The sequence below is a fragment of the Herpailurus yagouaroundi genome, unplaced genomic scaffold (assembly GCF_014898765.1).
Source record: "Herpailurus yagouaroundi ecotype Mexico unplaced genomic scaffold, PumYag 142, whole genome shotgun sequence".
NCBI lineage: Eukaryota > Metazoa > Chordata > Mammalia > Carnivora > Felidae > Herpailurus > Herpailurus yagouaroundi.
In genome coordinates, this window is record NW_024412397.1 from 18,583,546 (window position 1) to 18,597,371 (window position 13,826).

A 13,826-nucleotide genomic window follows, 5' to 3' on the forward strand; every position below is an offset into this window, starting at 1 on the left:
CTCCCTTTTATACCAAGGACTTACTGAACTTACCCCTGCCATCATTATTTCTCCCTGCTTTACTGTTTGCTGGATCCGTCACATGGAAAATACTCATCCTTAGTTAGGGCTGGATCAGAGAGTGAAAATAGACTGGCCATGTGTGTTCCCTGGCACTGGTGGGGCATTTCCTGGTCTTGGACATCCAAGTTGGAGGACTGGGGAGGAATGTCTCCCATCTGGGAACATTTGGCTTCCTACAGGAAAAACCATTTGGGTCATTTCCTTTTGGAAGCCTTCACAGTCCATGTAATTTTATCTCCTAAGAATGAGGCTCCAAGTAGTCATTCTGATCTTAATGTCCTTTAAGGCAGAAAACTTTCTTGTACTGTAAACGTTCCATTTTGAAGGATGTAATGCTTCCAAAAGGACAAAACAAATCTATGTGTTCAGTTTCTGATTTTCTGTTTAACTCTGACTTTTCTCTCTTTCAAGTCACTCAATCACCCTCCTTTACTATCTCTATGCTTTGTTAATGATAGTTTCTATTTCTGAGAAAAATATCTCCAACTAAATTTCCACCTTAGTTCCCAGTAGGCTTTGTTTGCTGATTAGGTCACAAAGGTTTCTGGAGGTGAAATCAGACATACTGGTGTTTGTGACTAAAGTTGTTTAGATCCATATCTATATATCTGTGGTATCTGCTGCAAGATGAGAATGAGTTTTAAATTGATCTTTAAGTGTTGAACAACTGTGTCTACTGAAACATTTCAGGAATTTCTTCTGAACTTATCACTTCGTGTCATAGGTTGGTCAACTTTTGTATTTTCGCCATACACGTTTTTACTTTCAATGTGGTTGTATGCACCCCGGCCAGAAAACTCACTTAACATAAGATCAGTATCCCTGGCACTGAGCATCTCTTGGGTATGGGAATGAGTTCTTGTATACTTATAACATCTTTAGAATTTATTGACTTCGGAGGTGATATTTGATTTGTTTCTGAATCCATTGTTGGAAGCACATCCATTTACTGTCTATAGATACTGGAGAGCTTTATAAATGTCATTTGAGAACATAACTTCCACCACCCAATAATGCTGCTGGGCATGTACAGTATGGGTTTGTTACCTTCAAAGGGGAAAAAAATGGCATCTGAAACACATCTGAGTCTGCATCACTGAATTGTGCTCCACGGCTCTTCTCTGTGGGCCCTTGAATTACTTGGTGGTCAGGGTTATATCCTAAAGGGATGTAGTGGGCTGAATTGTGCCCTCCAAAAGCTATGTCCACCTGGAACGTGACCTTATTCATAAAACGGGTCTTTGCAGGTGTGATTAAGGTGAAGATTTTGAGATGAGATCACTCTGGATTACAGGGGGCCCCAAACCCAATGGCAGGTCCTTAGAAGACAAGGGGAAAGAGATACAGACACACAGAGAAGGCCGTGGGAAGATGGAGGCAGATTGGAGTTACGTAGTTACAAGCCGGGGAACACCAGGCTTGCCAACAGCCGCCAGCCGCAAGGAAACAGACATCGAGTGATTCTCCCTAAGAACCACAAGAGGGAATCAGCCTTGCTGATACCTTGAGTTCAGACTTCTGGCCTTAAGAACTGTGAAAGAATAAATCTCTGTTGCTTTAAGCCACTGACACCATGGTAATTTATTATGATAGCCCTAGGAAATGAATACAACGAAGGTTGTCAACTGAAATATTTTACATAAAGAACATGTTACTTAAAGCAAGAGTTGGCAAACGATAGCCCCACTGGCTGCTGCCTATTTTATAAATAAAGTTTTATTGGAACACAGCCATACTTATTCATTTATATGCTTTCTGGCTGCTTTTGTGTTACAATGGCAGAGTTGAGTAGTTGTTCTAGAGACCGTAAGACCTATAGTGATTAATATATTTACTAATATATTTTTCTGTGCAAATACAGATTTACTTAAGAGAGGGGCAGCAACGGGGAATAGGGAATTCTGTAGTGATTTCTTCAGCTACCCTTAATGTATCTGCTTTGAAAATCTATATGTTCATATTTCAATTTGCTTAGTCACATGTCTCCTAGAGAAGTGGAGATATTGATTAAAAGAAAGTTCAACAAAAACAACTGATCTATAGGATTTGTGTAGCCTCAAGGTAGAGTGTTAGTTCATCCTCCTCATTTTGAGTTCTTGGACTTAATGTGAATTGGAAGCATTATTAGCTTGGTAGGATTGAGTAAGCAATAAACATCCTCTTGGAATAAGGAAAAGAGCTATCCATCATTGTATTGAAGGTTTGTCTTTCCCAGATAGTCCTGGGTGCTTTTTATTTGATTAACAATGAGGAGCGATTGGATGGGCTTTCTCTCTAAATGTGTGAAATTCTCCTGGCTCCTAAACAAGAGATACGGTAACTGAATTTTATCTTTTTTTTTTTAAATCTTTATTTATTTATGAGAGACAGAGAGAGACAGAGCATGAGCGGGGGAGGGGCAGAGAGAGAGAGAGGGAGACACAGAATCCGAAGCAGGCTCCAGGCTCCGAGCTGTCAGCACAGAGCCTGACGCGGGGCTCAAACTCACGAAACGTGAGATCGTGACCTGAGCTGAAGTTGGCCCCTTAACTGACTGAGCCACCCAGGTGCCCCCGGTAACTGAATTTAAGTGGCACACAACAGTAGCTTATTTATTTATGTTAATATAGTACATAAAAAGGCTTTCCCTCTCTGTGGAGGAAGTCATCCTCGATGATGTATGCTTTTCTCCTAACCTTTTTGCCTTTTTAAATAAAGCCTTTTAAAGTTTTCTAGGGAAATAAAGATTTAGAAATTTTGTCATTGACCTTCTAGTCAATGTTTCTAACTGCTTTTGAAAAAGACTCCTCTTACTGAATTTTTTCATGCCTCTTGAAAATCTCCTTCAGGAGATTATTCAGGGAAATAATCATGGATGTTTAACCATTTAATTACAAAGATGTTCTTCAAAGCACAGTTTACAGCAATGAATAATGGCAAAGAACCTAAACTTAAATTTGAAACAATAGAGAATTGATTAAGTGCTTCCATACTGTGAGCTCATCAAAGAATATTTAATGACATGGAAATGTCTTGGTGTATTTTCAAGTGGAGAAAAAGCAGGAAACACACAGTATGCATGGTATAGGGCAAGTATACACTCAGAAGAACAGGTGAAAGTTTTAGGTGTTTTTAAAAAATATTCTTTTACTTATCTTTATTTTCTAATATTTTTTTGAAGAATATTTTTTCAAGATTTTTTTTTAAGTAATCTCTATACCCAATGTGGGGCTCGAACTCACAACCCTGAGGTCAAGAGTCATACACTCTACCTACTGAGCCAGCCATATGCCTCAAGAATATTTTTATAATAATAAGAAAAAAGTTAACTTAAGATGAGGAGACTGTGCTTTCAAATATTTTATTTAGAGTTAAGAACGCTGATTGATATAAAAAACAAAACAACAACAAAAAAACCTGGGGTGCGTCTGACTTCAGCTTAGGTCACGATCTCGCGGTCCGTGAGTTCGAGCCCCACGTCGGGCTCTGGGCTGATGGCTCAGAGCCTGGAGCCTGCTTCTGATTCTGTGTCTCCCTCTCTCTCTGCCCCTCCCCCGGTCATGCTCTGTCTCTCTCTGTCTCAAAAATAAATAAACGTTAAAAAAAAATTATCATTTAAAGAAAACAAACAAAAACAAAAAAAAAACCTTTCTTTTTCTTTTGCTTCCCAGAAAAATTGATAACTTACTTAAATTGTTGCTTGCTAGGAGATTACGTTTGGACAAATCATTTTCTTTCCTGAGCCTCGGTTTCTTCATCTGGAAATGAGAGCTTTCAATTCACTGAATCCTTAAGTTCCTGGTCACCTATGACATTCTGAGCAGCATGACACTGCGTCCAGACCAGGCTATTTATCGAGCTAACTTACTCACCAAGAATAGCACACTCAGAATGGAGGGTACCTCAGTTGTCCAGGTGGGTATCAGCCACCCCAGGCCTTTAGACCCTAAGCAAGGCCTTCTGGGTAAGGAGCCCGTGCTCTTGCTTAGACTGACACAGAAAGCCTACTTCCCTTACTGGCTTGGGAGTCTTGGGTCAGATTGGTCCTTTTATGAGTTGGGTTTCCTTAATCCTCTTTGTCTTGATCAGGCTGTGCCAATGCATTTTCTTAGGGAAAAAATTCTGCTTTTAAAATTTAATTTGTACTATGCGGCTCCAGGCAAAGAGAGCCTGCAATAAACTTGGTGTCAATTCCATGTTTTGCCAAAGTTTGTGAAGTGTTTTATTTTAGGAGAACTTATCATTCCCTGTGTCAGTGGGGATAGGGGGTAGGGTGGGGGTGGCCATTCTTTTTTTTTCTCTGTCCCTTACCTGCACCCTAACATTCCCTGGTGCTGCCCAGGATAAAAGATATTCCCTGGTAATGTGTTGAACTGTTTTGCCAATAAGACACGTACGTTCCTTCAGGATAGGCATTGTGATTTTTTTGCTCATTTTGTATCCTGTTCCTATCCTGCCCAGTGTTGTACATAGTGACCAATGAGGGCTTTCAACTTGAATTAAGGAGCATTGCAGCAGGCCCTTTCGGATGCGACCCTGTTTACTGAAGGCAGGGTCTTTCCAATAATGCTATATTTCACGCTACAGAAGTTCTTGTTTTGTTTGAAATTATAATTAGCCCAGTACAAGAATAGGATGTGCTTTGGTGCATTAATATGCTGAGACATTCTTGATGTTGGAGCATGGATATTCGAGTAAAACAATTCCTAGGGCTGTTCACTCATTCAGTCAACAAATACTATTATTCATGGTGCTGAGGTAGCACAGTCAGAGCAGAGTGAGGACTTTTGGTGTCTGTGGTGTAGGCATGAAGATGGGAAGGGAGATAAAAAAGAGAAGTGATACATAGAACTGTATGATGCATTCATCCATCCATCTGTCCATCCATCCATCCATCCATCCATCCATCCATCCAACAAATATCAGTTGATAGCCTGCTAAGTTCCCAGAACTATTGTAAGCACTGGGAACATAGTATACTTAAGACAGGCAAAGTTGCCTACTTTGTTGAAGGTAGAGCTTATAACATGGTGGCAGACACAGACAATGAGTTCTTAAATACTATCACTTCAAACAGGGAGAGAAAATGCTATGAAGACAGATAACACTGTGTAAAGGAATGGAGGCTGATGGGGGCATTTGGGAAGGCTCTATGAGAAAGTGCTGAAATGGGATGAAGAGGCAAGAGAAAGAGCCCTGGGCCAAGAGTCTGGCTGAGATCTCATTTTCACTTCGCCCTCGACTGTGCAACATGGGCCAAGTCCCTCAGTGTCCCTCTGTCACCTGATCCTTGCTGAAATAAAATGATGTGTGTGAGTGTATATGCAAGCTTAATGTATTTTTATTAATCATATGAAGTCCTCTTGCATCATTTGCATAAAGGGCCAATGGAAAGATGGTGTGTGTGTGTGTGGGGGGGGGTGCTTTTACTATTTGCTACTCGTTCATGGCTGAAGACAGCTAAGCCCAACCTTTCTGAAAATCTCCAAGGAGAATTCCTTGAGAATTCCTCAAAACCCAGGGAATGAAAAAAAGGAGGATGAGCTTAATCTCTTCACTGGATGGAGAATGTTCGTGTGTGTGTGGGGAGATGGGGGGGGGGGTCTTCCAAATGGGACAGAGACAACCAGCAGTGTTTTCCAATGCACAGTAAAACAGTTTATTTAAAAACAACGCATTCAGTACTGTGTTTGGCACATGAGGCAATGAGGCAGGCACATTCACACTTAACAGGTACATTTGGGGAGCTGTCGAAGCAAATCATTGCATTTTCTTCACAAACTAGTCACAATATACACACAATTACCCCTACAAAAGAAAGATGATCATCCTTGTTCACCAAGAAGGCAGAAGATATTTACATGTTCCTCAGTCCAGCAGGGCTGGCTCCTTTCAGGTCTCCATGGCCCTGTCAGTATGGCAGCTTGTTTCTGAGGGCAGCTGAGGCTGCCTGTCACAGGAGATGTGAGTCTGATCCTAAGGGCCACGGCTTCTCCCGAAGAGTGAGAGTACTTCTGATGTAGGTGAGAAGGAGTGAAGTCTTCAATGCCAGTGTCTCAGCGTAAGATGGCATTTTCCAAAACAAATGCATCAAGTGTGTGAGGGGAGGGCTCCGTGTTTATGACAATGGAAGAAGCATTGATTTTCCCTGACACATGCTTCTTGCTCATTTCGTTAATAACTTACATTCACTGTTCTCCCACCTTTGACCTTTCGGTTTCATCATTACTCTGAAAAGAGCTTGGTTGTTCATTCTACATTGGTGTAGCATTCTTTAAAATGAGGCTAAAATGAAGTGGTGAAACCAAGTAGGTTAAGTGAGAGAAGATATCGCAAACATTCTTTCGTCTTGACTTCTGATTTATGCTTTACAGTGGATTGTCAGCCTCCCCCCTACAGAGTGGAGGCAGCATGGTGTGCTGTAGTAGAATCCATGGTTTGGGAGACCCTGACTCTGATTGCTTTTAACTAGCTGGGCAGATAAGTTGCTTCCTACTCTCTGACCATCAGCTGTCTCATCTCCACGTTGAAGATGTTGATCTGGAATCTAGACCTGAGATAGTGTCTAGATCTGTGAAGTTCTGCTAGGCATGTAGTTGATTCTCCTATGTGAACAAACGATGCTGCATTGTGATGTTTCAATATTTTTGTTTTGTGTCCTTGGAGAATTTCAGCGCTAATTGCTGATGCTTGGTGATTGGATCTCAACTCATCAATAACCCCCTCCCAGGGCTCTTGGCTGTAAGGCTGATTTTCTGTATAATAAGGGCTGAGACCTGGATTTCAAAACATGGTTAAAGAGTGTTTAGACATGGAGACCAATTATTCTAAGTCTTGCAAAATGGTCTAGATTCCAGATATCAGAGGGAAACTTCCCTTTCCTTTTTGTAAGTATTTCCATGACTTTATTCCACTTCTACACATTGAACAAACCTCTCTCCCATCATCTACCCATTTTTCTAACCTATTTCCCTGGCTAAATATATTTTGGGAGTGACTCATTCCTCAAGGCTGGTTTTACTGTGAACTGTTCATAATAAGATGGGGCCTTCTGTCAACTCCCTTCTGCTTGTAGCTATGGCCTTATCTCTTTGGTGTCCAGAGAAGAGCCAGGGGATGAAGGTGTATTTTGTGCCCAGGCTACATGCAATTTGTTTTGAATACAGAAAAACATCTGAACATGGACCTGATCCATTTAAAACAAGATGTAGCTTATTCAGTATAGAGAAGCAAGCTCATTTCAATGGCTGTTAAGGAGCACAGAAAACAGAGGGATACCCTGGCCTTTTAAACATAAGATAGACAATGTTCAAGTTGAGTTTCAAACATTTACAGTCTAGAAACATGTTATAGACCCTGTAGGATATTTTACGACAGCAAGGAAACTAGATTTTGTCCTTTATAATCTAGCTTTGATTTACTACATACAGAATAAAAGCCTATGTCCACTTACTATGTTTGAGGAATTAAATACATTATTTTTCCAGCACTGACTTCCAAAGGATTTAATCAAATTCACCTAAGAACAGGAAAACCTTTAATTTGCAAACAAAGCTTGTTCTGTGGCTCACCAGAGTATTTGATTTCTAAACACTCTGTAAGTAGGAAATTCCCTTACAACCAGTAGGAAGAAGAAGGAAGTTTATAGTACAACTACTTCTCAATGCCCAGGGGATGGTAGTGGCCAAATGTTTGATTTGGTAGGTTTTTTCCGGGTCCCGCCTTACACTAGCATAGCTAAGGGCAAGGCATCACATGATGCCTTCCTCTACAAAGTTTGCCCAGTGGTGTTCTTATTTGTGCTGTTTACAGCCAGTCAGAAACATTTTGAGGGCAAAGAAAGCCCAGCCGAATGCATACTCAAGCCTTGGGCATGAGGCTTAGCAGGTGTCCCCTACTGGGGTAGAGACACTTGAAGAAAGGAGACTCTCTAAGGGTGGTAGGTCTAGGTAAGCTTACTAGATGTCTGTTCTTCCCTTGCTTCCGTGCAAGTGCTGATTTCTGGATGCTGTGTCAGAAGAATGAGGAGCAAGTGGACAGGGAAAATTAGAGATCTGGGGAAACAGGTAATGGACTATAAGATATGAGAAAAGATCAGCCAAACATGGTTTCAACGGGCAGTTAAATTAAAAAATGTTTACCTGGAAATTCATCCTTAGAAATTAGAAAAACCGTGGCTGGTTATCTCTAAAAGTACTGAGTGGTCTGTTGAGAGGTTCCTAAGAGTCACATGGCTAGGAAATATTTTGAACACCTTAGGGTCCTTAGCTTCAAGGACACAATAATATACGAAAAATTAGTAGATCTAACCGAAGTAGAAACGCCTCCTTGCGGGGAGGGGGCACTTGGGAGTTTCTCCAAAGCCACTGCTAGCCTCTCCCATTTGGGACTCACTGACTCAGAAGTTGTTCAGGCAGTGCGGTGCTGGAGCCAGCTCGTATTGGCTCCTGAAAACATGTTTTTACATATTCAGCTGGTTGACATCAAGTTAGTAGCTTGAAACTCTATGCTGACAGTATTTATACCATGGAAATTGGCAAATGCTACAAATCAGGGCCCCACTTTCTCCAGATCCAGTTGTTAAAAGTTGAGCAGCACACTGAAGAGCTACAATCGTCTCTGAGCCCCATGGAAAAAAAAATCACAGGAGCCCTTTAGTATCTCTGATGATTAAAGGCTTTGCATGTGCACAGCTGTCAAAATGAGCCTGGCCCAAACCACGTTAGAATGGTATCACCTTATTCAACAGAGGCTGGCCCACGGCAGCCAGTGCCAACCCGTTCAGCTGGTCTTAGAATTTTATACTCAGTTGGTCTTAAAATTTTAACTTCTTGAATTTCCTTTTTTGATTGGTTTCATTTTAGCCTGAGGATCTTTGTATTTGGGGAATTACCTGTAGGTTGAGAAATCAGACCCCTTTAGGAATATTTTAGGCTCTGGGAATGACATCCAAGTAGAATCTGAATGAACCACTTAACTTCTCTGTTTCTCAGTCTGTCTATCTGTAAAGATGATTGACCTGAGATCTGCCTCTTAGTTTGAAATATAAAAAGTGAAATATAAAGAGCTGGCCTTGGGGTAAAGTATATTAAAGCTATGTCCCTCGCTCTATCTTCAGGCTTGCGTCCATTCTGACTAAATTAACCAGTTACTATTTGCTTACAAATTAGTGACAGGTCACTTCAGCCAAAACACAACTTGAGTAGTTGAGTCACTAAGACTGTGTCTATATTGCCGGGTATTATGATAACTTTAAGGGACAGATAGGCTACTAATTACATGAGGAGTGATAAGCATTCAGCTACTTTGGTCAAAATGGTATATGTGACTTGGCTATATGTTATTTGTTTCCCAATGCTGGCAACATCAGAATCACCTGGGAATCTTTGTAAGCTTAGCTTATCCCAGCACATTCTGAGTCAAAAGTCTGGTGTGGGGAGGAAGAGTGTTTTAAAGAGCTCCTCACATCATCCAGCTTTGTTTGCTGGTGGATCAGCAGCATAATCCAGGTCCTAACCCCATCACCCCATTGTCATCTTAGATTGGAGTCAGCTTTTCTGCGACAGGCTCTTCCCTATGATTCTGCTGTAATTAACAGCATGAGAACGGGCTTCACTGAGGATAAAACATCTATTAAAACACATATCTTCAATAATAATAATCACAATAAAAACAGATTTTCAGAAATACTCTCTAATACAATAATGATGTTCTAAAAGTTTTCCCATTTCAAACGTTATATTTATGTGGCAAAGCAATATTTAGTCATTTTGGTCCTTGTCATCAATTCAACTGTGGCCTTGATTAATTGGGCCACAGAGCCCAGTCACATCAGTCAGGTGGCCCAGGGCCACCTAAGTCTCTGGCACTTGTCACGTTCCATCTGGGTTTTTCAGCCACATACACAGCCCCAACTCTCTTTGTAAGCAAAAGGACAGTTCTGTGTATTCAGGGGGAAGTAGAGTCTACACAGATACTTTTGCTTGGTACATTTAAACCATTAGAGGAAAACAATTTAGAGATGCAGATTTATATAGAAAACTGGTCTGTCATTTTGCACATGAAGACGCGGCCCAAATTTTTCACTATTATTTACACATCTTCTTAGCATATTGAACGAAATGCAATAATGTAAAGTCTGCTCTTGAAATTACTTACTATGTGGAATGAATTGACAAAAGGTATTCCTTATCTCAACAGGCCCCAGCTGAAAACTATATACATGGAGAAATACAATGAGTGAACCATTTTTTTTTAGGTTAAATAAATTGATAAAGATTTTTAAAAAGAAGTACATAACTATTCTCAGTATTCAGCTTTTAAATTGTGCATACATATTTCTAAAACAAGGTTTTATAAGTGAATAGAGTCTTGGATAAAATTCCAGCTATCAACTTTGAACTATCAGTAACTAAATTGTGATTTACCAGAATCATGACTTACCAAGTTGGTTTTCTCTTATTTTAGGGGAAGGAGAATGTAGGATATTACCCGTGGACTGTTGTATGCCTAGGCAACCATCTCCCTTATTGTTTTGTATTGACAAATAAATACTTTTTGTGGGAGAGGGATAAATTTTCTTCCTTTACAGACTACTTGTTTTCTGTGCCATGAGGACTCCAGACCAAAATCACTTTCTTTTTGTGCCCATCTTCATTAGATGCTGATAAGGAGGAGATGAGGAGTCATACTGCTTCTACTCATTATCCTTGCAATCTTGGGAAATCACTTAGCCTCTCTGCTTCTCCATTTCTCATTTGTAACATCAAGGATTAGGACTAGAGAAACTGAAAGGTTCTTCCATTTCAAATATCCCATGTTTCTACAGTTCTGTCCCTGCTTTCTCTGGCCTCAGGCCACCCTTCTTTGCTGTTTGAGAGTGTCCAAAAATTACTGCTTAGCCCAAAGTCAGAAGAAATGCTCTTCCATTCCTTAGCATCCCACCAAGTTAGGTTAGTCATGGCGCTCATATTCGTGGATAATTGGAGATCCAGACACAAGGAGGCTGGAGGGACCTCTCACCTTGCATATCCTGGCTGGCAGCCTCATGGTCACACGCCTGACACCAAGGTCACCTGACACCATGGTACAGCAGTCACAGCACTGCTAGGCACACAACACTACTAAACACACAGCACTTTTATAATGGTCAAGGACACTTGAGACCCAGAAGCAAAGGCAGAGGAGCCATAAATGTTTTAATCATCAAATATGGGAAAGATTTCTGGGTGTGGGAGGAATTCTTGGTACCACATTTTAGTCCTGAATCCCCTGGTTTACAATCCCTGCACATGACTCTCAGAATAGCCAATGCAAAACTGAGGGACTGGCATTAAGCAGGTCACTAAATGTTTGTGGGGTTTTTTTTCCCCTCTGCGACTGAATTGGTCATTTGTGTTGGTATCATGTGTAGACAGCCTTGAGGGCTTTATGGTAAAATTCATTCCAATGGCTGAGGGTGGATTCTGCTGTGAGTATCCTAAAAGATGAAAGGTTCTGATAAAAGGATGCACTTAACCTAGAACCAGCAAAGCAAGGGCAGTGCAAAAGCCAGGGATTTGTATCTGAGTTGAATCAGGAGGGGGAACTCAATAGTCCTGTCTGCCCATTTCACTGCTCTTGACCACACAGGCCAGGGAGTTCTGGTTACTTACACCACTGCCTTTCTAATCAGGACTCAGGGGACCCACCAAGTCTTTTGGTCGCGACAGTGGTTACATAGGTTTGACCTTTGAAACAGTCCTCAAAAACAAAAAGAGATCGTGTATGATCAGCTAGAGGCTGCATTTCTCTGTGCTGCAACTGTAAGTCAAGGGCACAACTAACAATAGAAGTAACAGTAAAAGCTGCCATTTAGTGAGTGTTTACTACCTGCTGGAAACTGGGATAGACGCTTTACCCAAATTTTGTGTCCAAGTTTTCCAATAGGAGGCATATAGGCTGTACAGAAAGAATGTATAAGCTATGAGAATTGTGGTTAACCCTATGGCAGGGCTTAAGATTTTCTTCAGAAAAGGGAAGGGTGGTGGTCCTTTTGGATCAGTTCCAGGAAGTCCTGCCCGGAAATGGGATAGGCCTGGCTGCTGAGCCCTCTGATTCTAGGAAAGAAGCCCGTTTTGAGTTCTTGTGAAAGCAACAGATGAGACGATACTGGGGGATGGTAAAGTCCTTTCACCCTGAGGTTAAGACGAAGCCGAGAGTGGTGTGAGATGTCAAACGTCTTCCTCAACTTGAAACGACAAAACAACCCCCACTCCTAAAACAGCATTATGATGAGGTCTACTTTAAAAGGTCCACCATATGGGGCGCCTGGGTGGCGCAGTCGGTTAGGCGTCCGACTTCAACCAGGTCACGATCTCGCGGTCCGGGAGTTCGAGCCCCGCGTCAGGCTCTGGGCTGATGGCTCAGAGCCTGGAGCCTGTTTCCGATTCTGGGTCTCCCTCTCTCTCTGCCCCTTCCCCGTTCATGCTCTGTCTCTCTCTGTCCCAAAAATAAAATAAAACGTTGAAAAAAAAAAAGAAAAAAAAAATAAAAGGTCCACCATAGAACAATTAACCAGTTTTAGGGATTCTGGTCCTGTGCTCTTTTAACCTCCCTGGTTCAACGTGTCTACATATTTATATTTAGTGAAATCTAATGGGCACATTGGGATTAAAACTCCAGAGTCAGGATCTGGCCCATGTAATATTGGCATTAATACCACTCAGCCGCAACCAGATGAACTAAGTGCTTAGGAAGAGCCAACTAGACACTCCTGTCAGTTGTCAATCTCGCAGTGATCCTCGCAGAGCACGGCATGAGCACTGTGGCACTGTCCTCTTGAAAGTGACAGGGAACAAGCATGGGGTGGTGTTGATGCCCACCAGGTTATACCAGTGAATTTAAAACATGGTTTTTTTTTTTTTTTACTACCTCCTCCTCTAATGTCTTTCAAGTATTGAGCTGTGTCAGTGTTTCCCATTTTGAAACATCTATTCCTGTTTCTTCCCATCTCTTTGGATGATTGCCATTTGTACAACATTGTAAGATGTGCCACAGTTAGCAGCAACTCCAAGCCTGTATGGTTTTTCTTTCACCAGTTAGTATCTGGATATATGTAAGCTGCTCTGATTAGCTTTCTGAAAACAATTAGAACCAGACATCTCCCCTTTAGGACCAGGAGGCACATGAGCATAAGAAACAACGTCTTTTCTTATTGTATGCGGTTTAATGGGGGGCCTGATTATACCTTCCCAAAGAGGGACAGTGAGCCGATCACTGAGCTACGGCAATTATTCTAAATGGCATTTGTAACATTACAAGCAGTCTAGGATGAGACTTCTGGAAAAGAACAAGCTACCCCACCCAAATATATTACAAATGTGCTTGACTGGCATTTGGAAAGAAGAAAGAAACTCTTATTAAAATTTAACATCAACTTGGCCAGACTTTGGGCCGAATTGGAAGAACAAAGTGCTGCTCAGTGAAAAGCCCGGGGTGGGAGTGATGTGATTTCTACTTCTAAGGCTGAAATAATAATAATAAAAAAAGACAGAACGGCCAACTAATCCCTTCATGGCAGATCTACACAGCTTAAATTCCAAGGGTTATTTTGTATCAAATCTTGCCATTACCCAATGTCTTTTCCTTATGAAATCCTTAATTTTTAGATATACAGATCTGATTTCAGTGGGAAAAGGGACTATCCAGTGTCTACAATTATCTTGAAGAGAACAAATGGTTCTGAGCGGTGCTGGTGGACCCAGTGACACTGAAGATGACCTCACCTCAGCACTATTCCCACG

General features: G+C 41.4%; 1 long non-coding RNA gene across 1 annotated transcript in view; it reads left to right on the forward strand.

Moving 5' to 3' along the window:
- LOC121032890 (uncharacterized) overlaps nt 1-13,826 on the forward strand; it is a 253,659-nt gene that overhangs the window by 44,451 nt on the left and 195,382 nt on the right. The gene's annotated exons all lie outside the window — the stretch shown is intronic.